The sequence below is a fragment of the Lagopus muta genome, chromosome 1, assembly GCF_023343835.1.
Source record: "Lagopus muta isolate bLagMut1 chromosome 1, bLagMut1 primary, whole genome shotgun sequence".
In the NCBI taxonomy this organism is placed as follows: Eukaryota; Metazoa; Chordata; class Aves; order Galliformes; family Phasianidae; genus Lagopus; species Lagopus muta.
This window is the reverse complement of record NC_064433.1, coordinates 92,726,085-92,752,332: the sequence shown is the minus strand read 5'-3', so window position 1 is coordinate 92,752,332 and position 26,248 is coordinate 92,726,085.

Here is a 26,248-nt window from a genome sequence, read left to right as displayed (position 1 = left end):
CTTGCACGTAGCTATATGTAGGTAACCATTTTTACTGACAGTAACCACAATCATACTATCCCTGAAGAGAAGTTTTGCCAGCACCTTAGTCTATCTCTTTCTTACATGATTATATACATGATGAGTAAAAAGTCACTGCTCCCTAGCACATCTGAGGGTACTGCTACTGTGGACTTTCTCGCTCTGCAGGCAAAGATAGTTTGAGGTACCACAGATGAGCAGCATGGTTATAAGCACCCTACCAACATCATGGGATCCTGTGGGAGCCAACCCCATGCCATGTTGGAGACTGGCAGCCCCTATGCGACAATGACAAAATCTGGCATACCTTGGCAGTGTTGATTACCACTGTGCTGCGATCACATTCTGTACAGACAACTCATGATGGAACATCTCAAAAAATTTCACTGAGGTTCATTGCTGACCTCAGCTAGATTATGCTATTGAGGCCTTAGGGAAAATGGCAGTACCATCCAGCAGGTTAGAGGTGTCCTCAGCTGTGGTTAGCCCTTTCTTCTTGTCTTCTTTCTTCTTGCCCTTTCAACTCTGTGTAGCAAGGAAAGCTGACAGGGTGGCTGGCTGCCACATCTGCCCAAGAGGCAGGAAGACTCATTGTCGCCTTTCCCTCTTCACACACCCACAGCCCAGCTGGGTCCAGCTGGCCCCATGCACCCACTGGATGGGGAACTCTTGTGCATTACAGTCACTTAGACTACCTGAATTAAGCACTAATAGACTAAATGTTTTAGAAGAGCTTTGTTTTTAAAGGGGTTTTCTTCACATGGTGAGTTTCTCAGCAAGAAATATTTTTGATCAAACTGCTAACCTGCCTTATCTTACAGGAGGCTGTAACAGTCAGTGCCTTTCCACAGTGCCATGCTTGTTATCAATTTGTATGGGAATGCCTATTCTTCCTCTTCCAACAATGTAAGTTATACAAGATTTGTTCAAAAACAAAAAGCAAGTACAGATGCTTTTTGTATAGTGTAAAACATTTAGCTGCCTCTCTGCAGTTCAGAAGTCAATGTTCATCACATATATTACTATTGCATTCTTTATATCTGAATTTTGGCAAATAGTGTTACTACAGCCAATCACTCTTTAAAGAATGAGTGATCACCCCTGGAAAAATAACAAAAAATACTACTTAACACCCATTTAGTGCAAAGAATTAGTATCTGTCTGTGAATTGTATAGCCAGGAGGGATCTCAAGGAGTCTTGGGTGACTCAAGATAAATTAATTAATTTCTCTGTTTTCCTTTACTGCAGTAAATAAGCAATGGATAATTCTTACAAAGGTTTTCCGTCTTTACCCCTTCCCAAGCTGTGCATGCTTAGCTCCATAGAATCTGTCTCCTGCTATCACAAACTTTCAGTACTTTGATTCAAAATTTGCTAATTATTATATGTGGTTTCCTCATCCCTATACCTAAGCAAAATTAAAATATTAAATCTCTCTTAAAGTTCACGATAGTGTTCTCATCATCAGCCTTTTTGTAATAGCTCAGATTTACCCAAAACACTGCACAGCTGGAGAAAAAATGAGTTTTCACAGAGTGATGTACATTTTAAAAGGGGGATTAAGGATGACTGACTTTTTTGTGTTTGTTTTATTTTTTTGGTTCTTGGCGTTAGGCTTTTTTTATTTGTTTTTAGACGAACATAAATTGAAATCAAAAGTGAAGGACTCGTTCCTCTCTTGTGCCCTCTTCTCCACAACAGGAATACCATTTCAAGGGGGTGAAGAAGTAGTAAACAAAGAATTTTTTTTTGTTGATGGGTCAGTTACAGTTCCATGTAGGCTGAAAAGTAGATTGTAATCCTGAGAAACGGCAGCATACTTTTGTTCCTCCCTCCCTGCCCCCATCTTGAAAACACACATGGCTTGACAAAATGCCACTAGAACGTGCTTGAAAACAGTGATCTCATTGTGAAGGCTGAAAACTTAGGGCTCAGTATAGTTGGATGATTGAGAAGCACAACATGCTCAACAGATGTAAAAACTGTATAATTCATGACTTTCTCAAGTGGGGAATGAGCTTCCACAGCCAGTTACTAAACCGCTGCAAGAGGTGTAAAATATCCAGCGATTTCCTATGCGAGTGCACCAACTATTTCAGATATGCACATACTACTTGCGAGTTTTGGCTAGTGGTCACTGGGGTTATTTCACTCTGCTCTGTTCTGTACTTGTTTGGGGGTATTTTAAGAAGAGAGGAAAGACAACATTTTATCCTTGGTTTTCCTATTAAATGATTGTGAGGCATGAAGGGGAGGATTGGAACTAGCAAACAAACTCTAAGGAACATAATTCTAGAAAAAAAAAAATATTAGAGATTACAAACTTTGGACTTCCCACTTGTTTTAGTGAGCTGGCAGAAAAACCAGCTTAAGCTAACTAGGTTTGTTGTTCCCTTGGGTCTGCAATCTTGCATAGACCTCCCTGGCAGATGATGAAATTTTGGAAAACTAAACTGAGGCCCACATGAACCCCTTTCCTTTTTTCAAAGGGCTTCCATGACTCTCTCTTCTGAACCTCAAAAACCAAAGCAACTAATTTCCAAAACTTTTCTAAAAATGCCCAGACTTTGTTCCTTTAAAATTAAGCAGTTCTTTCTGCTACTGCATATAGTTTCTGCAGGGCCTCACAGGGGAAGACTGCTGATGTTTCTTACTTCCAGATCCAGCAGGCAGCTGGAAGACATTTTATCTTCCCATACTATAGGTTAGAATAATGTCAAGGCTGTCTAAATTGTGCCCAGAGGACTTCTTGCTTGCTAAAGACTGTCATTCCTACCCTAGCTGCATCTTCTCTGGCTCCAGAAGTATTCTTCAAAATGAGAGTAGTTACCCCTACCTTTGTAAAATTACTTCAAACAAAAGGTTCATGTGCCTGAAAATTAACATTAAACAACATTAAATCAGTTTATAGGTACAATCAAGGTATATTGCCAGCATCTGATCAGAGGATACCCCAGAGAGTTAGCCTGGGAAAGAGAAAAAAACAGCCTTGCAACATCAGATGTGTTCCAGTATATGTATGTTTTGAAAGAGGAGCTCTTCACAAGAAGAGGATGACTTAGGCAGAATTATGGCATGCCATTCACCTACTAGAGATTTGAAGAAATCTTCCCGAATTAACACGCCTCTTTATTTTAAAATTTGCAGAGCCTTCTAGGCAGCTTGCCAGCCTTCACAGCTGTTGGCAGGTAGAAGAGAATGGAATGAAAGATAAGAGCAGAGGAGGGAATATTCCTTTTGGGTATATGCAGCCTCTCAGGGCAGATGTTGACTTAGAGATTTCATTTGGCACCTGTCAGAGGTTACTGTGATGTCCGTAATTGCTGTCCCCAAGCATTAGTTTACCACTGCTGCCATGCGGTAACTATTTGTGACACTATTTTCAGGCTTACTGCATTAAAAAGACTTGTATCTTCCCTTCCTCCTTTACTGTTTTGGGTAAATTTTCTGATACACATTGCATGTACAAGCTGCATGATTATTTCTGAACACTTCTGAGGCTGTCCACGTGTAAAAAATAATAGATTGTCCAGCTGTTATATGCAGTCAAATTCTTTGAGCTGGAATAAATCAGCTCCCCTTCCCCCCCCTTCTCTCTTTTTTAAAGCTTCAAATTTGGCAGGTACTTCCTTCTGAATGCTGAACTCATGCTTCTCCTTGGTTGGAAAATTTTGATTTCACAGAACACAGCTCAGGAATAGTGAGAACAAAAGTATGCAGTTATTTTTTTTCTTTTTTCTGTACCTTATGGAACTAGAGGAAGGTTCATGTCTCCAAGTAGACATAGACTCACAGTAGAAGAATGGTCTCACTGGCTGAGAAAGAAAATCTTTCTATCACTTTCTTAGGAGAGTGAGGGCTGTTTCCCCACAACCATTGTCTCATCTTTCTGATGCAGGCAAACAAGTCCTTGTCATTCCACTGTTTTGATTTCTGTCTTTCATGTCAAGAAGCAGTCCCTTGCTTCATGCACTGAATGAATCAGTAAAAAAATGTTACATGAAGTTGATTAAGGCTAACTACGAAAATAGACAATTTGTCCTTGGTGACTTTCAGCAGACAAAAACATGCCACAGTGCTGTAGTTGGTGCTGAAGTATACAGCAGGCTGCAGAGCCGTGGCTTTCTTCCAGGCTTCACAGGCCAAACTCACTGCTTGGTCATATGGAGAAACTTTATGAACCCCAAGCTTGTTATAGTTATGCCTTAGTTTATAAAATAAATAAGATCTCATTTTAGATTTACTTTTTCACCTGAATTAATCCTGATAATGACTTTTCTGCACAATTAATTCCTGTATTCCAAGCCCAGGTTCATGCATCAAATACCCACTATCTTTAATGAAGATTCTCAACATTATCAGAGTACGGGAGAAAACCCATGAGCATGATTGCCTCTATTCCTGCAAACTCTAGTAGACTTGTAAAAACTGATTTTAGAAAATCAGGAAAAACAAGCAAATAAATAAAACAAACAAAAAAACCTCCAAGCCACTCCAAGCTCTAGAACCACTTAAATTGTCACAGCTGACACAAAAGATTGAATTACTGGAAATGGCATGAAGCAATTTACATTGTGCACTCACCAATAATTATCACACCAAATGCAGTGGCTTCTCTGGTTGAGAAAGGTTAAGGACAGTTGGACACTTACTAAGGAAGAACACGAAATCCAGATTCAAAAGTCTGTCTACAATGCACGTTTGTTTCAACATACAATCACGAAATATATTTTTGTTACGTATTACTGCTGAATATCAAAAGTATGTAGGAAGCCAAGAAGTGACGATGTCAGAGCGTTGTTCATGATTTCAGTGTTTCCACAACTGAAGGGAGCTTTCGCAGTCCAGACATGGATCCTCCCTCTTCACTCAAATAGGCTTTGCTATAGGCTAGGCTTTGTTTGAGAGCTAAGACACGCTAAAACAGCATTATGCTCATCTTCTGATATACTGCACAGGGTCCTCTTGGTCACAGTCTGGGTAAAAAAGGGCTGCTCTGATGGCTGTGAATTTTGTTGAGTTCACTGAGAGCAACATCTCTGATTTCAGCAGAGACAAACCTAATATGTAATTTTTTGCATCTTTCTTTCATGAAAGAAAGAAAGTCCTTTACTGCAACTTCAAAATTACAGGAACAGACACTGTCAGAATTAGTTCATCATCAGTGTGGTCTCTTGAATTCATCTCAGGAACAGGGAATGTTTAATACATTTTCACTCAATAAAAGAGATACGTTATTGTGCATTTTCATTTATGCTACTCTCTCTCCAGAAGACTTGTTGTTAAAAATCAGAAGCTAGATCATCCATCTCCATGGAAACTGGGAGAATATATCAGTGCTGAAGGATGTATTTCATATGTGTTGAATTAAATAGTTTACACCAGGGTTGGTGCTTTGTTCTAAAGACTTTTTGCTGGACCTTCAAACTTTGTTACCTGAGGCATAGACTCTCTCCACAATGTGACAGTGAGAGGTAATCTTCTTCAAGTTACATCTGGAGAACCCTTTCCTGTCCTAAACTCTCAGGAAGGTTAGGTTGATGTAGGCAGTTATTCCAAGGGAAAAAAGCATACTTTAAATATTTGAGTAGCCAGCTTTGCCTTCTGTGACCAGTGTGTTGTAAGCCTTACCAGCCTGCGCAACTACCTTTGAGTTATTGTTGCAGTTCAGTCAATTGGGACTATTCAGATTATCAGCTTCCAAACTGCAAAGAAGGAATTATTCCGCAGTGATGATCCATTCTGTGTAACCCACAACTTATGCTCTCCCTAGCCATCTCAGGCTCACCAGAAATCCTGGAAAACATCTTTACCTGTGGTTACTTTCAGGCAGGAAAAAAACTGCACAGAAACAAAGCAAGTCATCCAACTGCTGGAAGACTTCTGTCTTGTTGTTGGTTTCTTAGTTTTTGGAATCTGGCTTAGTCTGAAAGGCTTTGTCATTATTTATGTTTTTGCTGCATTTATAATTATCTGTGTAAGTATTTGGTTGAGGACGGGCACTTTTAAAGTTGAAAGTAAATATTGGCTACACTCAAATTCCAAAATATTCTACATAGCAAAGTCCCTCTGAAAGCGTTTTGATTGACCTTGCTTAGCATTACTGCAGCATGATTACCCTCTGTTCTCTCACAAGGAGAGAGAAAAGTTGAATACTTCATTCAAAATAAGCAGACTGTTTTGCTTTAAGTACTACTTACTAAAGCAAACCCAAAATAATGAACTAACTTTGATTCTTAAATAAACATCTTTGAGATTGTTATTTTAACACATCTGGTAACATGAAATGGCCTCTTCCAAGTCTCACAAGCATCCATATCTCCTAGTCCCAAATCCTCATAAGCACTAAGTTCTTGTTTTCCAATTTGTCTTTTGGAATGAATGACTTTAACCAAATCTGTCACTGAACCTGCTGTATTTAAATAAGTGACTGAAGAGCTAATAAGTATAAAGGAGAACTGAATACTAAATTATTGGAAATAATGTATGAGAGATAATTGCAAGAATATGTGAGAACACTCTAATATATGTAAAAAAAAAAAATAAAAAAAAATCAGTTATTTTTACTCTGAGAGCTATTCCAGTGTGCAGCTCTAATTTGCTTGCACTGGATTATTGGTAGGTTTCACTGCTGGTGTCCAGATCTAGAAAGAAGATAAGGGCTGTTAACAAGAAACTCTCATACTCGGGGAAAATCTTGTAAGTCCTGAAGACTGTCAAAGAACAAAATCATTGTGTAATGTAGGCTAGCCAATTGGAGAAAAAAGAAAAGCCTCTTGAACACTGTGGGGATGGTAAATGCAGATTCCTTGAGGTGCTCTGGTTAAGTATATATGTGTGCTATTTTAACAGTTCTTCTAATGAGAGAGCAGATTGAACAGATAAAAGAACCTTGAAATTCATCTTTAATCATTCTAAAGATTAATTTTATTGAAAGTAAGACAATTTAAGAATAGCTTATATAAAGCTTAGGTGAATTAGAAATACAGAATTCCTATTTTTCAAGAAATAATAGATGAAATTATGGCGAATCATATTCTTGTAAGAAGGTCCTGACTTATAATGATACTACATACAGTACATGGTGGTTTTAATTCACTTTACATGTGATTTAGTGACATTTTAGAACTACAAACATATCACAGAATCATAAAATGGTTTGAGTAGGAACGGGCTTTCTCCTTATGAAAATCATGCAGCTGCAAGAAAAGCAATAACAAAAAAGAACACGCTTTACATGTTTACATGTTTTTATCGGTTTTTGATCCACAGCTTTTGGCTTCTACAACTCTCATCAGTGATGCAATCAAAACTAATTCTGAAGTCAGAAAATCCATTTTAACTTATCAATATGATTGAAAAATGCTCTTCCATAGAATAATCATGTTAATTTTTTCATTCTCCGTAATAAGTCAAATTTCAGATACACAGATATACACTTCACATTAAACTTTAACATGCATTCACTGGTTAAACTGCAAGCATCAGTTTCTCCATTATCTTGATACATAACTGTTAGAATATTGTTAACAGAAGTCATCTTTGACCTTTACTCTCCTGTGAGTCTTCGTATCATGTTAACAAAGTGTTAAAATGAGAGTAAATTCTTTATCATTCTATAAAGATTCTTTTATCTGAGAAAATAAAAATTTCACATGACATTTTAAGTCCCATATTAATCTGGTAGAATTGAGGTCTGGAATAATACAAAGTTTCCAGGGAAGTCCTTTGTTTTGTTGAATTGTATAATAAGATCTTCTATCCACAAAATTCAATCATCAAAAGAGAAAACACCTCAGTACAATTTCTATGCAATCAAGGGAATACCTGTTATCAAAGCTAGTGCAAATGTAAATCATATCCTGAAGACTTTCAGACACTTTCCAATATTAATTTTTCCCTCAAGAGTATTTATCTTACTTTTTAAAAATAACTCAAAAGTGAAATAACATTGGAAAACTCTTTTCCACTTACCATTGGAATCAATATAAAGATGAATTCTGCAGTTCATTCATACAGATGCGTGGTTTGCCAAAATATATCAAACTCTAGAACTAGTTAAAGAAGTTTTGAGTCCATGTGGTATGTCACTAAAATCACTGTGGTCTTTTCTTATGAAGTAGGGAAAGATCCCTAATTTGTTCAAGATGGCACAATCAGAACCTCAAACCATCTTTCTGTCTGTGTGGTTGCAGTTAGTCAGAGAAGAAAAAACTAAGTTATTCTTTGATGAACCTACTAAGAATTGCCTGTTAGTAAAGGAAGTTTTTTTTTTTATTAAAAAGGATTTGTGAATTGTGCTGGGGTAGGGGAGAGGAGATCAGCCTGTAAATCTCATAATGTACTGAGGAGTCATTATCAATGAAATAAGAGTACTTTACTGCATGTTAGTGTTATCTCCCTGAATAAGGGAAGCAATGTCACCCAAGAATATAAGAATAAAATAATCATCAAGGTCTATCCCAGTAAAGGCAGAGTCACCTCTTGTTTTTTGCTTCCTTCTGTATGGATATTATTTCCATAATCCCTATCAAACCAAACAGGGGAAAGCTGCTGGTCCTGCATGATGCTAGGGAGAATTAATAATTTGCTTTAAGCTGGAATAATTAATAAATGAGGTTCCCATTTTAATGAAAGCTACTATTTCTTTCACTTTTCTGGGGCAGAGAATGCCAACAGCATCACACAAATGTACTGACAAGTCTATTTCAATGAATTTCTTCATTCAGAGTAATTCCTAGGTATTACAAACTATGAGTTGACAGGAACGAAGGTAGCAAAGATTTGTTCCTAAGGTTGGAGTCATTTCTGCAGCAGCAAGGTTGCTGTCTATATTTAGACTACAATCTGGGCAGCCAACAAAGTAATTAATCTCTGGAACAGAATGCCAAGTGTGATGATAGTGACTGCTACCAAAACATCTGAACCAAATGGCAGTTTTAGGCTATTCTTCTATCTTTATGATGAACTACACTTACACTACTGAGGTGTAGTAGCGGAGTATTACAAGAACAATGTTATTTCTTTGTCAGGAGGAGGAAACAGTCATTTGTATGCCCACCTTACTCTAGTATGGGTTCACATAGAACCATGGAATGAAACCCCAATTTATTCTTTCTTTCATAAGCTTCTTTACTGTTGTCACTGGGGAAAATGGAGAAGAGTTTGAATGGTGATTCAAGGATATTACTGGAATTCTTCAGTAACTTGGGTCAGAGTTTAGTTGCTATTACCCATGTCTGCCAGGTTGAGCTCATCACAATGCAAACTCTTGGCCGGAATTAAACCCACGCATGAAGAGTTATGCTTGCAAGCAAAAGAAAGTGTCATTTCTGGGATGCAGTTGCTACAGAACTGTCTCCAATGGTTAAAGGCATGCATTAAGAGATTCTCAAGGAGAGGACACAAGTTCAAGACTTGCATTCCATATTGATTCATATGCTGCATTGCCTGTAACAGATATTGCACTTCAGAGTCCATCATCTCCTCACTGCTGATGATCTGACTCCAATTACACCACTTTTTGCCCTTTCTTTGCAAGATTATGGATCTGGAATTAATCTGAATTAGAAGTAAGCAACCTACAAGAACTGCAAGAATCTCAGGTTTTGCAAAGGAAAGCCGAAGTTTAGTTCTGCTCCTTCAGTAACAGCCTTTAAGATTAGGCTCAGGTTTATCTGTACATTTAAGTATTACACTCTCATTCTCACTCTCATAGCATTCTCATTTGCTACCAGCAGCTCTGTTAGGCATTTGTGTGTCTTGAATACAAGTACTCCATCTTTCTCAGGTTCAGGCTAAAACCCGTGTAATTCAGTATTAGCTGAACCCAAAATGACAGCAATCTAAGGCATTCAGTTTTTCCTATTCTGTACAGACACATATACTTGGGTCTTAAAACTAAGTAGTCAGGTAACAATCTTTGTAACTTCTCTCTGGAAAGAAATTACAATTAAATTTTATTCACTGTATTAACTTTATCTTGAGTAACAAAAGTCTTCTGACCCTTTTCTAGTTATAGAGAGCACTCAGATGCTGTCGTGGTGAAGACAAGATGCTGAACAGAATTTTTAGGTGACTCGCTTTCTGGTTGAATTACAGTTCTTGTTAACACTGCAGTGTTGTTCTGAGGAGATTAAAGACCATAACAAGTGGAAGGAAGGAATATCTACCTAGAACTCTCATATTTTCTCAGCCTGGACAAGAGAAGACTGTGGGGAGTTCTCATTGTGGCCTTCCACTATTTAAAGGGACTTTATAAACATGAGAGAAATCAACTTTTCACAGGGAGATAGTGATAGGACAGGGGGGGAATAGTTTTAAACAAAGGAAGACAGATTTAGATTAGATGTAGGGTGGAAGGTTGTTTTACTGAGAGGGAGGTGATGTGCTGGAACAAGTTGCCCAGAGAAAATCCGGATGCTTCACAACTGGAGGTTTTTAAAGCCAGGTTGGATGGGGCTCTGGGCAATATGGTCTAGTGCTTGATGTATGGCTGGCAACCCTGCCTGTGGGAAGGAGGTTGAAACTTGATGATACTTGAGGTTCCTTCCAATCCAAACCAGTTTATGATTCTATGATTTAACCTCATGCATACTTGCTTTGAAATAGCAAAAAGAACAGAGGAATGGTTAAGGAAAGCCAAACTTGCTAGACAAGGTGGTGAATGTTGTATTCGGTTAGATACATATGTACTTTTAATGTGTGTGAAATCAGAAAATAATGTCTAGCTTTAACATAGTATCTCCTCCCACCCTTAAGCATAGGGCCTGGTATGAAAATACAGGTTATCCACATACTCCGGCTGCTTACAGAGAAGAGTTTTCTTGTGAGTTTGTGCTTGTAAAACTTGAAAGACGAATCTATCCCCAAGGCTTTATTAAATACTATTGCTAAGGAAAAGACACTTACTACAGGTATTAAACTCCAAGCCTGCATTTTAAGAAACCTAACTAAATAGAGGAAGAAACATTCTGGACATCTAATTGCTGTGTGCAGAACTGAGAACGTTATTATGCTTGCACTTCAAGGAGGGCAGGAATTGGAGATGGGCTGCACAGTTCTAGTTCAGAGGGCATAATGGAAGCCAGCAAGCTGTTTATACAGTGAGTGGTAACTGGTACTTCAAATGTAAGTGTAAGATGCATGAGAAAAAACATGGTTGCATTTAAAGTCTTTTCCAGGCTAAAGAATTCTGTCACCATATCTGCCTGTCTCCTGGGTCTGGTGTCAGATTGAAGCAGGGATAAAGTTGTCATCTTTCATTTTTGGGCCTCTTACTCCTTAGTCAGAATGGTGCAAGGTAAAGTAAATAGTGGAAGCAGGCCTGGATTCAAGGCACTGGCAAGATCTCATGTGCCAGAAAAGCTGGTTCTCAGGCATCACAAAGGATCCAGGACCACAGTCAGTTGAGGTGCCGCCCAGTATAGAACAGATTCTATTTTTGGTGTTTAAATCTTCTATCTCTCAGCAGGATGCTGCACCCTAGTTGCAGCTTTACTGGAGGACACTATATTGCTTTAGTAGCTGGGATTTACACTGCATTGGTATTGAAGTTTTGCAGCACAGACTCAACAACAAGCAAAGTGCAGGAAATCAGAAGGCAGTATAGCAGTTGCCTCAGGTATTGCCTTCCACAGACCGTATCCATCCTCAGTGTTCACCTGAACTCTAGTTTGGACAGTAGCACTTATTTCAGTGAACCTTGTCTAAGCTGTGGGAGCCAACAATCGTCATGGCAACACCTCCATATGGAGGATGCTATTTACCTCAAACACTGGTCTCTGCATAATCTCATCTAGACTGTTACCTCAGTTAAAGTTAGATCACCATGGCACCAGACAAATGACTTTCAGAGAAAAGTGTCTAGAAGTTGATGTGCGTTAATTGCATTTTGACACTGGACATTTCTGTGGATTTAGGCTGAAAGGAAACTGTTTTCATATAAAGGGGAATTCTGAAAATACTTCTGGCCTCAAACACCAGTTCAGAAAAAAGAAGATACAATTTTGCCTGAATTCTACTTTTTCAAATAAAAACAAATTTATAAAATGTAGAACTGAAGAAATGATGATATTTGGGGCAAATAAAAAACATTTCAGTTAAAATGCAATGAAAACAATGACAAAAGCCTCAAGCTCATTTCCTCTACCTGCTTTTGCTTGAACAAATTAGCATTTTCCAGGGGAAGATCAGCTGTCAGCAGGGCAGAGATGAGGCAGAATCATATCCCTGGGAAACAATAGCAATAGCTACGTCAGGGTCTAGCACAAATCAGGAAATCAAGAGAGGCACATAGCAGAAAGAAACTCTAGGTCAAGTAAAGCTGCTATCAACACACGGGTTTGAGAAGTCTGTGTCTTGGATCAAGCAACTAACAAGCATATTTTCAACTTCTAAACCCAAGAAGTACTGAGACTCACATAAGTCTCTAAGCCTATGGAAAGATCATTGACTTCTGGCAGAACAAATGCCCTCTTTTCCACTGGAAGAGTTTGAAGCAGAAAATATAAATTCTGAGGAAAACTACATGGAATGTTCTGCACTAGTAGTGGTGGTATATATTTTTTTCACTGGGACACAACAAAAGAGGATGCCCCCAAAGGTGCACACAAGTTACACAAAACACTGTATAAAGGCAAGTTCCACAGATGTTTTTTAAAAGACTGCAGGACTGGAAGGGAGAAGGATAACTTTACTTCTCAAGGAGAGCCAGAAATTCTTCCCTTTTTTAGGCAGTCACATAGTTGTTGCCATTTTCATATGTCATATATCCAACAGTCAAGTACACTCATACCAATGCGTACATGGGCCAAAGACCCTCTGACTCTAGAATTCAGCGCAAATCATGCTTTCAGCAGCAGTATTTTTGTGATCTGGAGGCAACGGAGCTTCTCTTCCATTCTGAAAACAAATTGTAATTTCCATATTTCCACAATATCAGATATTTATTTCATAACATATATGTGATATATGTTTACAATGAAAATGCTGAAGTGATACATTTCCTAATTACATTCTCAAAGAACTCATCCAATACGAGAACCTGAGCCACGTCCTAAAGTAATAATAGGGGTCCTCAACACTAGTCTGGGAGAAAATATAAGCCCAAGAGTCATGGAAAATCATATTACTATTTTTTTCTATACGATAAAGTGGCCTCTTAGGTGGTTCTTGAATTAATGCAGCCCACAGGAATCCTGCCGTTAATTTTGATAGTCTTTGGATCTGTCCTTATTGTTTCATTAAGAACTGGAAATAAGTCTTGTCTGCTCACATAATTTGAACCATACTGTAGCTATGCAAGTATAATTCACTGCAGTCCAGTTGTCCTGAGGGAATAGAGGCATAAATTCATATTATGTGAAGGGGGTGTAATTCATAACTGCATCCACAAGGTTGCTTGGACAAGTATAACACTATTGATCAGAAAACCACCTGCCTTCCCCCTCCCAGCACAGCCGTGCACATGGCACAACAGCTGTACGTGAAGGGGGTCATTTCCCACAGCCCTCCTAATTTGTGCCCATCACCCGTGAGCATGCACACAGAGCTCTTAGGCTTCCATTTTCAAGGTCTCTCTGCTAATCCAGAAAGCCAGAATATTAAGAAAGCTATTAACTACATGAGAAATAATTGGCAAGTATCCAAAATATTTCACATAGCCTTGAACTACTCATGCTACCTCTGCCTTCTGGATGTACACTGTGCCACCTACAATTGATTCCCTTAAGTAAGGAAATGTTAGAGTATCTAAAAGAAGGACATCTCCGAAACAAACACACACACACACCAAAAAAAAAAACAAAACAGTTCACTTGATTTCCAGCTGTCTCCAACTTCCAGTCCCATTCTGACATTAAAAGCGTAATACTCTTCAGTTGCCTAAAAAGACTTAGGACAGTTATAAATAAAGTTAACCATCCTTACAAACTGTCCACCTGCTTTGCAACAGTGAACACATTTTAAGAAGTATTAGGCCCTCCATTTAACTATTCATTAACTATCTTTTATTAAAAGTTAGTTTTAATAAAAAAGATAGTTTTATTAACTATTCATAACTATCCATTTAACTATACTTGTGAAACCAGAGAACAAATCACTTCTGTCACCCCGCCCCACTTCTCTACAGTTAGAGACAGATGTGATGAGTCCAAGGAAGAGAGACACTCATCACATTCCGCTCTCTATATGCCAGTACAATCAGACTTGTATACTGTTCCTCTTGCATCACTCAACTTGTACAATTTGTTCTCAAAATAAGGGAGGAATTTTGCAAATGAATTATAATCATTGGTTATACACAAATATTAGGCAAGGTGGATAATCATGTCCACACGGGGAAATGATGTCACTGTCTTTTGGAAGTAGGAAAGAAAGATAGATGGGTAGCCAAAATTGCCAAGACAGCCTTCCTCATCAAAGTCACTGCTAGCCCTAAGTCTATGAGGCAGCCTAAGGAACAAGGTAAGCTGTTCAAGGCATTGGACTCTCCCACTCTGCAGTGTTGGGCTGCAGGTATATGACTGCTTTATTCTTATCATACATCCAAAAGATGTAAGTAAAAGTAATCCAGATGGGCTTTTTGGGTTTTTGTTTTTGTTTTTGTTTTTTTGGTTGGGTTGTTTTTTTTTTTTTTTTTTCCTGATGCCTCACAAAATAATTTACAAGCCAAAAACTATGTGAAAGAGTGAAGTAACTATGCTCCACGCCCTCGTCCAAGACTGTGGGTCTTTTTGGCTAAAGCTAGCCATCTCTGATATTTTGAGCAGAAATGTTTACTGGATGTGTACTGTGATTATTTCCAAGTACTTGTCTCTTCTCCCTCCTCTGCTAAAATTCAAAATTGCTTTCTATAAGCTATAAAGAGTGTTTTGAAATAATGAGCCAGAAATACACACATGTTGTGCACAGTCTTATGGATCTTGCAGTAAAGAAAATTGTAGTCTGGGATGGATGAAGGAAGATGAATCAAAACATCTCTCTGTACAAAATGCTTGTGGCTTAGCAGAAGTGGTCTTTTTCTTTCGTCTCATGGTTAAAATATATTGTGTTATGAGCCTGTCTCATGCTAAGAAGTACAGAGAAGAAAACATACTGATCTTTTAAATAGACAGTTGTGAGACCAAAGCTAATCCATGGAAAATTCCAAGTACCTTTGAAATGGAAGAGCTGCATTTCTGTCTCTTCAGAAGTCCGATAATAGCCTCATGCTAGATTTTATCATCAAGAATATAACATTTCCACAGCATTCAGAGTAAGGCATATGAGAAAACATTTCTGAATTATGACCAGAGCACAATCCAAGTAAAATTGAAAGTTCCGTTTTTGCTCACAAGCCAACCACTGCCCACCAATAAACAGGTGCACCCACAGGTTATGTTGGTATCAAATTTAGCCAGGTAGTTTCAAGTACAAATAGCTAAACCATAGAGAGCTCAGTGTAGGCCAAAGTCCGCCTGTATTTTTCACCTGACACCAGTAATGCTGGTCTGCATGTCAAATCCTTCAGGCTTTGTGGTGGTCATTTTCGCACCTTACATGCATCTTATGAGTTAAACTCAGTCTATCCCATTTGTTTTCTAGACAAAGAAGTACCTTTTTTCAAGAGAAGTATGAAGCAATTTGTATTGGTAAATAGCAACTTCTGTCATGAAAATGACCAGGATGCCACAGAGCGTTATTATCTCATGGTTATTTTCCATCTATATGCAGACAAGCGCTCATGGAGTATGAGTAACTTCTGTATCATACACCAAGCTGGAAGAAATTTATTCCCTATGAAGACTGGGTGTGCTTTAAGCCACTTTATCAGTGCAATACATATGGGGCCTTGTTTTGTAAACTTACTCACAAGGAGTCATTGGGTATCTTAATCAAAATAGCTTCACAAATCATACGGCCTTTCACTTCTGTTTTGGCATCTCACCTCCTTGCATTCATAGTGTTGAATAGCTGGTTATAGTTTTCACTCCACTTCACACTAAAAGGTGCCAGAATGCAACTCTAGAAGGCAGCATTAGGGAGAGCATGCAGTCTGCTTATTTTTAATAAGCTCATATTAACACTCAAAGCACTGTCCTTCACGAACTTGTGTGGTACTGAATTTGCATATTCTCAAAATAAGAATTTTTATTTTTTAAATAGGAAGTGGACAGAGTCTTAAATAGCAAATCTTGCATTTCTCTGGCACCATCATCCTTCTAGTCCATGTAAAAAAAGAAAACCAAAACCAACCAACAAAAAAACAACAACACAGAAATACTCTTTGCAACCTACAGTTTGATCTTTAGATTTTTAATCCTTACTAGCAACAATTTCTATACACAGTATGTATCTTTTAGCACAATTAAAAGAACCAAACTAAATCTCTACAGCTCAGCTCTCAGTCTGATGCTGAAGTAAGATGCGACTTAAGTACTGAAAAATACTTCTGGCTTTCTCAACACTACTGAGGAAGAGGAGATAAATTTTTAATTTTTTTTTTTTTTTTGGTAGGCTGTTTTATAATTAGTGCAATAGTTAAATGAGAAAAGCTTCCTCAGAATATCTCTTGTCTTGCACTATACTAGTTAATATATTCACTTCAGAGTCAGCCGACTGGTTTTAATTATATCAGCATGTCACCGTCTTATTCCTAGCAGGAAAGCTGTGGTTAAAAAAAAAAAAAAAAAAGTATGTAGGAGAAATTCAGGGCTGCCAAAGGTAAATTTTTATTTGTTATTGTTTTTTAATACTGAAGTCCAGTTACTCATCCATCACTGAACAGTACATTCTGTAAGTCACTTCATACAGGTGGAGAATAGGGCTCATCTAACCCAGAGCATTTTACCCAGATCATCATGAGAGTATTTTCCTCTGCTTAAGGCCATGGACGAGAAACTGTTAAGCATAAAACAGCAGCTTTGTTTGTCTCTACAGTCTCACTATAACACCAGCATTAAAGAGGCTGCCTCAGTAAAAATGATAGCTTTAAGGTATTCAGTTTACAGCTAAAATCTAATACCGCATAAAAGTGTAACATGTATTTTAAGAGTTACCTTAATCTTAGAGCTCTTGTGTTTATTGCTTTCGGAGAGTAAGTACTGATCAGTTCTGATCACAGTGAATTTCCCTACATCTATCACAGTGGAGTGAGAGTAGGAGACTTTCATCTCAAAATAGCAGTAAGATCACTGTGTCACCCTCTTTGGAGGACCAGAAAGCATCAGGACAAGCAGAGCAAAGGAGTGTCACTGTTGACCAACAACAGTAAGTAGAGCATCCCATATGCTTCTCTGATTTATGCCAGAGACTTGGTTGGCCTTGCAAAAGGAAAAGCTTAACTTTAACATTCGCTTTAGCTTCCTTAAGGATTAAAACCACATCCTCTGTTCTCAGTGGTTTTGTTTCATTTGTTTCATTTTTTTAAGCGTGTTTCTTTCTCCAACATTTTTCATTAAAGGTGAAAGGATTTCCCATCCTGGAAATCATTATCTTGCTAGCATATCTACATGAGCCTTAGTGTAAATCTCTACACCCTGTGTTGCAGCAATCTTGTCTCCGCTGAAACATCTGAGGCCCAAATTTAGGCTTGAGCATGCGCAATAGGAGACAAAATTTGGCTTCCCAAGTGTGAAATAGCTCAGTTGTTCACTGACTCAACATCAAAAAAGGAGCAGCCTGTTGGAATGGATTCATTTCCAAAACTGAATGTAGTAAGGGAGTGAGAAGAGAAAACATAAAAAGGAATGGGAGGAAAAGAAAGGAAAAAGCTCTTCGTCTTTTACAAAGATGAGTACCCATTCATAATGTTCTGTTGAAAATGCTCTTGATAAAACACAATACAAGATTTTTCTAAATTAACCAGGGTTTTTCTGCCATGTTAGATTTCTCCTTTTTTTTCCTCAGAGCTTTGTTACTAACGTTTACAGAACAGTAGTTGACACAATAATTCTTCACTAGAATTTACAAGAACTAATTCAAGTTGTATAGCATGGATTCAAGTACTTCTGAGAACAGGCACAATGTACTTTCAGCAAACAGCAAGGGTAGCATCAGACGTTATGCTGATTTTCATTCCATATTTAAAAGGAGACTGGCCACAGCTTCACAACCCTTAAAAAGAAACCAAAACACAGAGCTCATTCAAGGAGATTTTTAATCTCCAGTTGAAGCAAAAGCCATTTTGGAGACGAGGCAAGATGCCTGGCTGACACAGAGCCACTGCACCTGCTGCCTGCCCTCAGCGCTGATCTGAGCCATGCTGCAATGCTGCTGAGCTGGGGTGGCTTCCACAGGGTCACCCAACAAAAGTCCCACTGAGCACCCAGGTTACTTAGTTCCAAGCACAGAGACATTCTGCTGGCTGGTGAAACAGTAGGAGCATTGGTGTCCGATAGGCACTAAGCACATTCCTTGTTGGTCTGCTGGTACCATTGCTATACTCCAGTGCCAGGAGGAACACTGTTACACTGCAATAGCAAATACACCATTGTCCTGGGCTTCCTGCTTCCTTCACGCTTTCCTCTGCACATTCCTCCCATCCGTCATAAACACTGAAAGCAAAGCCCAGGGATTTCACTGAACAGAGCTCTGAGTGGAGGGGATAAAGCTATAGGACCCAAATCCTGGTTACATGAAAGCAAAAGATGCCAAAGTCTTAAAGTGCTTTGGCAGAAAGCTAGCTCTGAAGAACGAGGAATGCAAGCTCTGTGGTCAGTTTAATCCCTGGAATAACTCTGCACATTTCTGAGTAATATTGCACAGTGTCAGTTTGACTATAATGTTTTGATATCTTTAAATTACTTACTGCTGTATTTTGCTTTCTTGTGTTTTTGGTCTTTTATATAAACTTTCCTTCTAAAACAATACAAGAGAAGTGAGAAAATACGTGTCTATCTGAAAAAAGACAGCAAATTTTGCTACAGAAAATCTGAATCCTGGGAGAGAAATTAGTTCCAGTAGCTGCCTGGGCAGTGGTGCAGCCCCTGCTAGAAGGGATACATCTGCTGCCTCAAGGAGTTTCTCAAGAAAAACAGCAGTCCAAGAAAATCTTTATTACTGTTATTATTCTTTTTACTGCCATTAACTGAGGCTTAGGGCTGTGAAACCTGCACCAATCTCTTTCTGTATTGTTGTCGCTTTTCTGTGCCCAGAGAAATAATGTCAGCAAAGAACTGGAGAAAGAAGGGAACTGGACTTGCATGAATGGGACAGATGAGCTGGAGCTATTACAGGTTATTTTAGAAATATTATTTCTTTTCCATCTTTCTTCAAACATGGACTTGGCATCTGAATACAAACATCTAGTTTAGCAGAGCAAGGAGAGAGAGAAATGGCTTATGATTCCCATATGTCTCAGTACCTTTAAATAAAGGGATGGTAACACTTAAATAGTATTAAGCTTCAAACAGATGGTACTGTGTTACTGTAATCATCTGTCTAATTATATTGGAATGTGACGAGAAAGTAAAAAATAGGGGAAAAAATGAATAATAAAACAAATAAAGGGGGATTGCTTTGACAGCTCAGTGTTCAGGGCTCCCAACAGGCCACCAATTGGACCCTGAAAAAAGGAAGTAACTTATAAAAGCTAATGGCTGCTCAGTAATGTTACATAAACCTATTTTAGTCATTAATTACCTGTTTCTTTTTCTATGAGAAATACAGACTCGTTTAGATAGAGCAATATTTTTTAGGCTGCATTCATGGTGTATAAACAAAAATTAAAGATCCATTTGTCAGCCAGCATTTCCTTTCTGTTTTTGGTTTTTTTTTCAATTATACCCCTTGGCTTCTTTATACACATAAAAACCTGTAACAAATCTTAGCATGAGTTCCTGATAACAAATGAAAATATTCTGATTTCCAGAAGCTCGAAATCATTCCAGAGTCAGTAGCTCTATGTACATTTGCACGAAAGGATCTGACTAATTCCCACAGCATTCAGAGAACAGGTTTTCAAGGCACGGATCCAAGCTCATCCACTGTTATTACATTCCTTTATTCTTGGATTCAGTGACATCTCCCATACTTAAAATACAATTAAATAAAAATAAAAAAGAAATAATGAGACAAAATGCTGAGCACCATCAACGTTACACAAAGCAGTATGCAGCTGAAAAAGCTTAACAATGAACAGGAAGAGATCTAGAACATGATCCACCAAGAAAATTAGTGACACTAATTGAAGTTTTCATCCAGCTGTACAGAGGTTAATGGGGATCTTTTCTCTCACTTCCATGCAATTGGATTTGGCCTTTTTTTTTTTTTCTGTAGTAAAATAAAACTTTTTTTTTTTTTTTTTTTTTTTTTTTTTGTCTCTGCTGCATATCTTCTACTGTAGCATCTCTGCCTTTTTTTTTTTTTCACCATCATTTTGTTCACATTTAAAATAGAACCACATTTCCATTGTATAAATATAGCATGTGAATTTAAATCTCAGTCAGGTGAGAACAGATGTTTTCTAATGTTTTCAGGTTCATTGCTGGTCTGAATTCATCCCACAAAATCTGGCAATTCATTACTCTGTTTTAAGATTGCACAGATAATGCTTTTCCACAGACAAGACCTACATAGTTAGTTAAGTTCAAAGTTGAAGAATGCCAGCTTTGCACAGGCATTTTTTTATTTCCATATCCCTGCATCCAGAAGCAATGCTCAATGACAGCTGCACAGCCAGAGGAAGAGTTGTTTCTGATGTTGCATGTCTGTAACTTCAAAGTGAGATGGTTCAAGCAAGAACCACTTCTGTGTTCACACACAGCAGAAAAGTTGTTTTGGCTCTGTATCCAAATTACTTCTTTTAATTTAGCATTTACAAACATACATGCTGATAGAGTATGTTCCTTTTATTGGCTGGGTAGTTGCTTATTTGCTTTTCAGTTTACCTCTACCTTCATTAAAAGTCTGAAATTCAGCCAAAGGCCTGTACATAAATGCAATCATTTAGCTGTACATTTATTGCATTTACAACAACATATTAGCTGTACAGTTCCCCGAAGTTTAGATGATGATCTGAGCATGAAAAAAAATATGAATACACTACAAGTGTATTACTATTTACGTTCAGGTGCTTTCCCTTTTAGAAGTAACTGCACTGATCTGTTTGATAAAATTTTCTGCTAACATTTTCTGCCTGCTAACGTGTTAGTCATTTCACCTTCCACTGGATTTCTTTCTCCATTTTGTTTAAACACAAGAACGCATCTTTGAATGTCTTGTAATGAGAATTGATAGTGATGTCCTTTTCAAGGCATATAAAGCAGTTGTCAGGAGTTTTAATACAAGAAAGATGAGGGGAACATTCTATGTACTTGCTACATTTCACAGTATGTCTGTAGAAGTTGAGACAGTCTAATTGGTGATACAACTGATTCATTTGCCCACTGGTTTTTAGTATTGAATAGGCATTCAGTTGCTCCATTTATCCTCATTGTATTTCTTTTGTCACCAAAATCCATTTATTTATTTCTGCAACCGTAGTGATGAATGACATTCAAAGACTGGAGTCACAGAAATATGAAACAGCTACATGACTTTAAATTCTTTACAGTTAGGAACATATTTTTAACAACCTAGTAACAACACTGGAGGATGTATCCTTGAAATTGCTCTAGTGAGTATTTCTGATTTTATAATAGGAATTTAGAAATCTTTTCTGGAATCTTAAAACTTGTCAAGGAGCATTCTAGTTGAAAAGACATAGTGGCATCAACTTTTTAGTTGATAGTGACAGGACAAGGGATAACGGCTTTAAACTAAAAGAGGGGAGATTTAGGTTAGAGGTTAGGAGGAAATTCTTCACTCAGATGGCAGTAAAGCATTGGCACAGCTGTCCAGAGAAGCTGTGGATGTCCCATCCCAGGATGCATTCAAGGCCAGGTTGGATGGGCCCTGGGCAGCCTGAGCTAGTGGGGAGCAGCCCTGCCATGTCTGGGGGTTGGGGCTGGGCAGGCTTTGAGGTCTCTTCCAACCCCAACCATTCTGTGAATCTTTTAAGGGTCACATCTGAGATCACAAGGAGGTCATAACAGCATCGATGTATTAATTCTACAGTGCTAAAACTATCATATTAAAACAAAAAGTGAATAGCAAACCAAACAGCACTGGAAAAGAAGACATGGGTAAAACACACTGCTTTCTTGAATGACCAGCTTCAGAGTAAGTTATACTATTACCCATTTCACCTCCTGCTCAACCTTTTCCCCTCGTTTCCCAGCTTGACTTCTTCAGATGAGATCAGCTGTTCACGGCCAGTCTATAAACAGCTGCAGAAAATTACCCTGCTGTAAATGAGACCTTGCTTGTATAACTGAGAAAAAATTTCTAAATTTTAGCTTCTCTGTTAAGAGAGAGAAAAGCAGACTTCTTTACAAAGTGCACCATGAAAGCAAAAGAAAGGCACAGGAATCTTCAAAGTAGTTTATCAGACCTATTGTATTGTCTTTAAGGGTAGGTTTACAATTAAAGCTTCTGGCACTTCGAAAAAAATAAGACCAAACCTCTGTCGGTATATTCTATCCAAAGTTATTTGCCTTCAAAGCAATTCATACAGTTACTTCTCACTTAACTGTTCAGTATCACTGAAAACTTTTGCACCCTTAATACTAATTAGAATTGTTCCAGTAATGGTTCTCTAATTAAAACTAATTTGACTTTTGTATGTTAATTAGTTTCAACCAATATCAATTGAATAAAATAATAATGGAGTCATCTCACATTTGAATCACAGAAGCTTCAAGCATAAGCTGTGTTAGGAGAAATTAGCTTGTAATTAACAAAACCGTTTAATAATTGCCTCTAAATGTAACCACCAAGCTGTTGCCCAGGATGTGCCCTGTGGTAACAATTACAGCTATCTACGCAGAAATCGACATAGGCAAACTCTGAACAATTTGTCTCAGGATTTCAATTTGCTTGTTTGGTTTAAAACTCCCACCTTCATAATTAATATTATCAGTCGTTGCCTTTCCTATTACAACATTTTCCAGGGAGATATTTGTTTCACAGGGACACAGCAACTCTGTGTGCAGTCTGCAGTCACCTGCCTGCTGACAGCAGGGGGACCTCCCTGTCCTCCCAGCTCCTCGCAACTATGATTGCATGCAGAAGGCAGTTTGTACCAACATGAAGAACTGAATGCATGCATTGTTCACAATATAATTTGCACAGTTCACAAGAACAAATATAGAGAAAAACAAACAAACAAACAAACAATACCCTAGGACCTTAGTGAAATAAATAGCAAAACAATTTTACTCAAGGAGACTTGGTGCTCCCAGATCCACTCTCTGAAGCGCACCTGTTATTGTGCATCCAACCTGGTAAAAAGAGTGTAACTATTGAAGAGTTCAGTTCAAGTGCAGGCTTCACTAGAAAAATCACAGAGGAGTTGAGGAAAAAAAAGCCAACACACAAATACAGAAAACTGCATGACTCCCTCAGCAAGGAAACTAAAGCCACGTATGTAACTAGTGACCATACCTCTAAACACTTCCTCAATTCTAGGAACAGAAGTAGTGAAAATACAACATCCATTCAGACCAATAACATTTGCTTCCCTGATTTCAGTGCTGTAGAGCAGCCCATACAAACGACGCAAAGTTTTAGTGGTTAAATAGGGATGACCTATCTGAATTCTTATCTTTGTCAGCAGGGAGGTGATGAAATGTGGCAAAGCACCTTAACACTTCTTCTACTTGTCCAATGATATCCCAGGCTGGATGTGGCTCTAGTGGTTGGCGACCTTGCCCATGGCAGGAAGGTTGAAACTAGATGATCTTTGGGGTCCTTTTCAACCCAGGCCATTCTGTGATTCTATGACATGATTTTATGACACATTCTGCCTAGCTGAAGTTTCTAAGCAATTATCTGGACCTTTAGCTAGTTAGCTAAGCTATTTTATTTTGCATTGGAATACACAATATAAGACATTCATCCAGTCATGGACAACAACAGAAATGGAGAGACAACCATCATACTGCGATTTGCAATCAGTGTTTACCCCAAGTCCTTATATCACTACTGTTTGCATAGCAGTGTCACATTCAATTGTGTACTGAGAAAGAACAACTGCTGCAGTCTCTGATGCAGAAAAAACAGCCGGAGTCAAATAGTGGTGCTGCTTTTGGATAATGTGTTGGTATTAGAACACTTCTTTAGTAGCAAGGAAAGAATACATTGGAGGATCTTTTTGTTAAGTATCTTTTGAAAACATGTCTGTTTCCCCTACTAACGCATGCAGACTGCAGAAAGTGGGAAAAGCTATAATCTGTTCTATCATTCTCATTTAAATTTTAGAAAGTACGTCTAGGGCAGCAGTATGGAGCTAAATAAACATGGTTAAGGAGTGGAGTCACACCAGCGATAGAACTGCGCACTTCTACACCTACCGTTTGCAGGAGTCACATAAACCTGCCTATTTTTCCCAAGAGACAGAGACTAAGAGCTGTTTGCAGTAACTATGGGTTGCATTTGTATCCCACAATGCTTTCTCTACTAACTGCTTTTGGATGGATTCATTCAGAGCTCTGTAATGCATTTATCATCTCCAATACCATTACCTTTCTTAGTTCCAAACATGGTTATCTTCTTATTTAAGCCTGTTAGGGTCCTTCTCCAAAAGGAGGTACAGGGATTACTTCAGATACGCCACCTCAGAGACACAAGTGAGTGAGGGACCTGCACCTAGATCAGCAGTAGCATACAGCAGCAAGCAGCATGAATATGGATGGCCCTGGGACATGATATTTAATATCATCTCTTTCCCGTTTACAAAGATAGCTATAAGTAGAAATGAATAAGCATACATCATTTGCGGTTTTTTTTCTTCACAGAACTGCTCACAGAAATCAGGCACAGAGCAGTGGCACTCCTGGCTTGTCCCCTGGTCCGACTTCCAGCTCCAGCAGGATGCTGGCCTGGTTTTCCCTTTTTCTGACACTTCCATGGTCCTTTACAGCCCTGCTAAGTGAGTGTGAATGACTATCATCAGTTCTGAATGGGAACACTTCACACCCATTTCGTGCAAGTGTAAATGGCTGCAAAATACCTAGTTGGGAACATGGCCCATTACATCCTCTTGCTAAGGCTTTACATAGTACATGTCCAGGCATCATATATCAAGTGCAGAGATAGTAGAAATTCTATTTGTGAAAATCAGTTTTGATGCACTAGAACTTTTCAACTATTTCCAACAGCACACTTGCTGAATTTAAGAGTGGCATAAATAGGATGTGGTATCTATTGTATGTGACCTCCCTTTTTAGGGATCCCTATGAGATGTTTCCAAAGCTGTCTGATTTCTTGGTTTTCTTGTTGAATTTAAAATTCTGATCTCCAAAAATGAGTGAAAAAAAAAGGAATTGGAACATCTTCATGGCTTTCCTTCCATTCAAATTAGCCAAATTAAACTGTAGCAGCATGAACCCTTCTTACCTTGATCCAAGATCAGTGTGAAGCAGCATCTTCTGAACCAGATGATGAATCGTTTCCAAAATTCTTTCATCTGAGCTATTTTACAGCATAGTCAATAACCACAGAATAACAAAAGTGCTACTCAGAATTTGTGCACCACAAGAATTCATATGACTTAATGACAGATAATAGCTCAGAGTTCCTAAATGTCTTATTCTCTTAGTTCTAGCTTAGTACAAACACATTTTGCCTGCAGATGTATAGAGTATTTGGGGGAAAAATACAACATGAATATATACCAATAAGATAGTGTCAACTCTGGGAGATTATACACAGTTGTCACTTCAGAACAAAAAAAGTAGATCTCATGATGAATTCACAGGATTATCACTCTCAAGACTCATGATGAAAAGGACAACATTTTTATGTTAACTATCTTAGATTGTGTTAATGATATTAATACAATATTCTAGTAGTTAAAAAACACACGCACAAAATGAAAGCAAATTCTTCCTTCAAGTGGTAAAGACATTATATCAGATGGGCCTTGTGGTGAGAAACATCACATTGCCAATGAAAAGCCTCACTCCTATGTTCAAAACACCTACAAGTGTGCAAAATCAGCTCTGCAGTCCAGCTGGAAACTTGTCTACGTTTCTTGAAGACAAGCTCCAATGATGGATCTGGTTTTCATGTGGACTTTCATGCTCCTTCAGAAAGGCCTGATTTCACAAGAAGCTGGTATGACCTACGAGTCAGCAGTGTTTGGACACAAAGTGGTGAAATAATCTTCTATCCACATTGGGAGGGTTTGAGTCATACCTCATG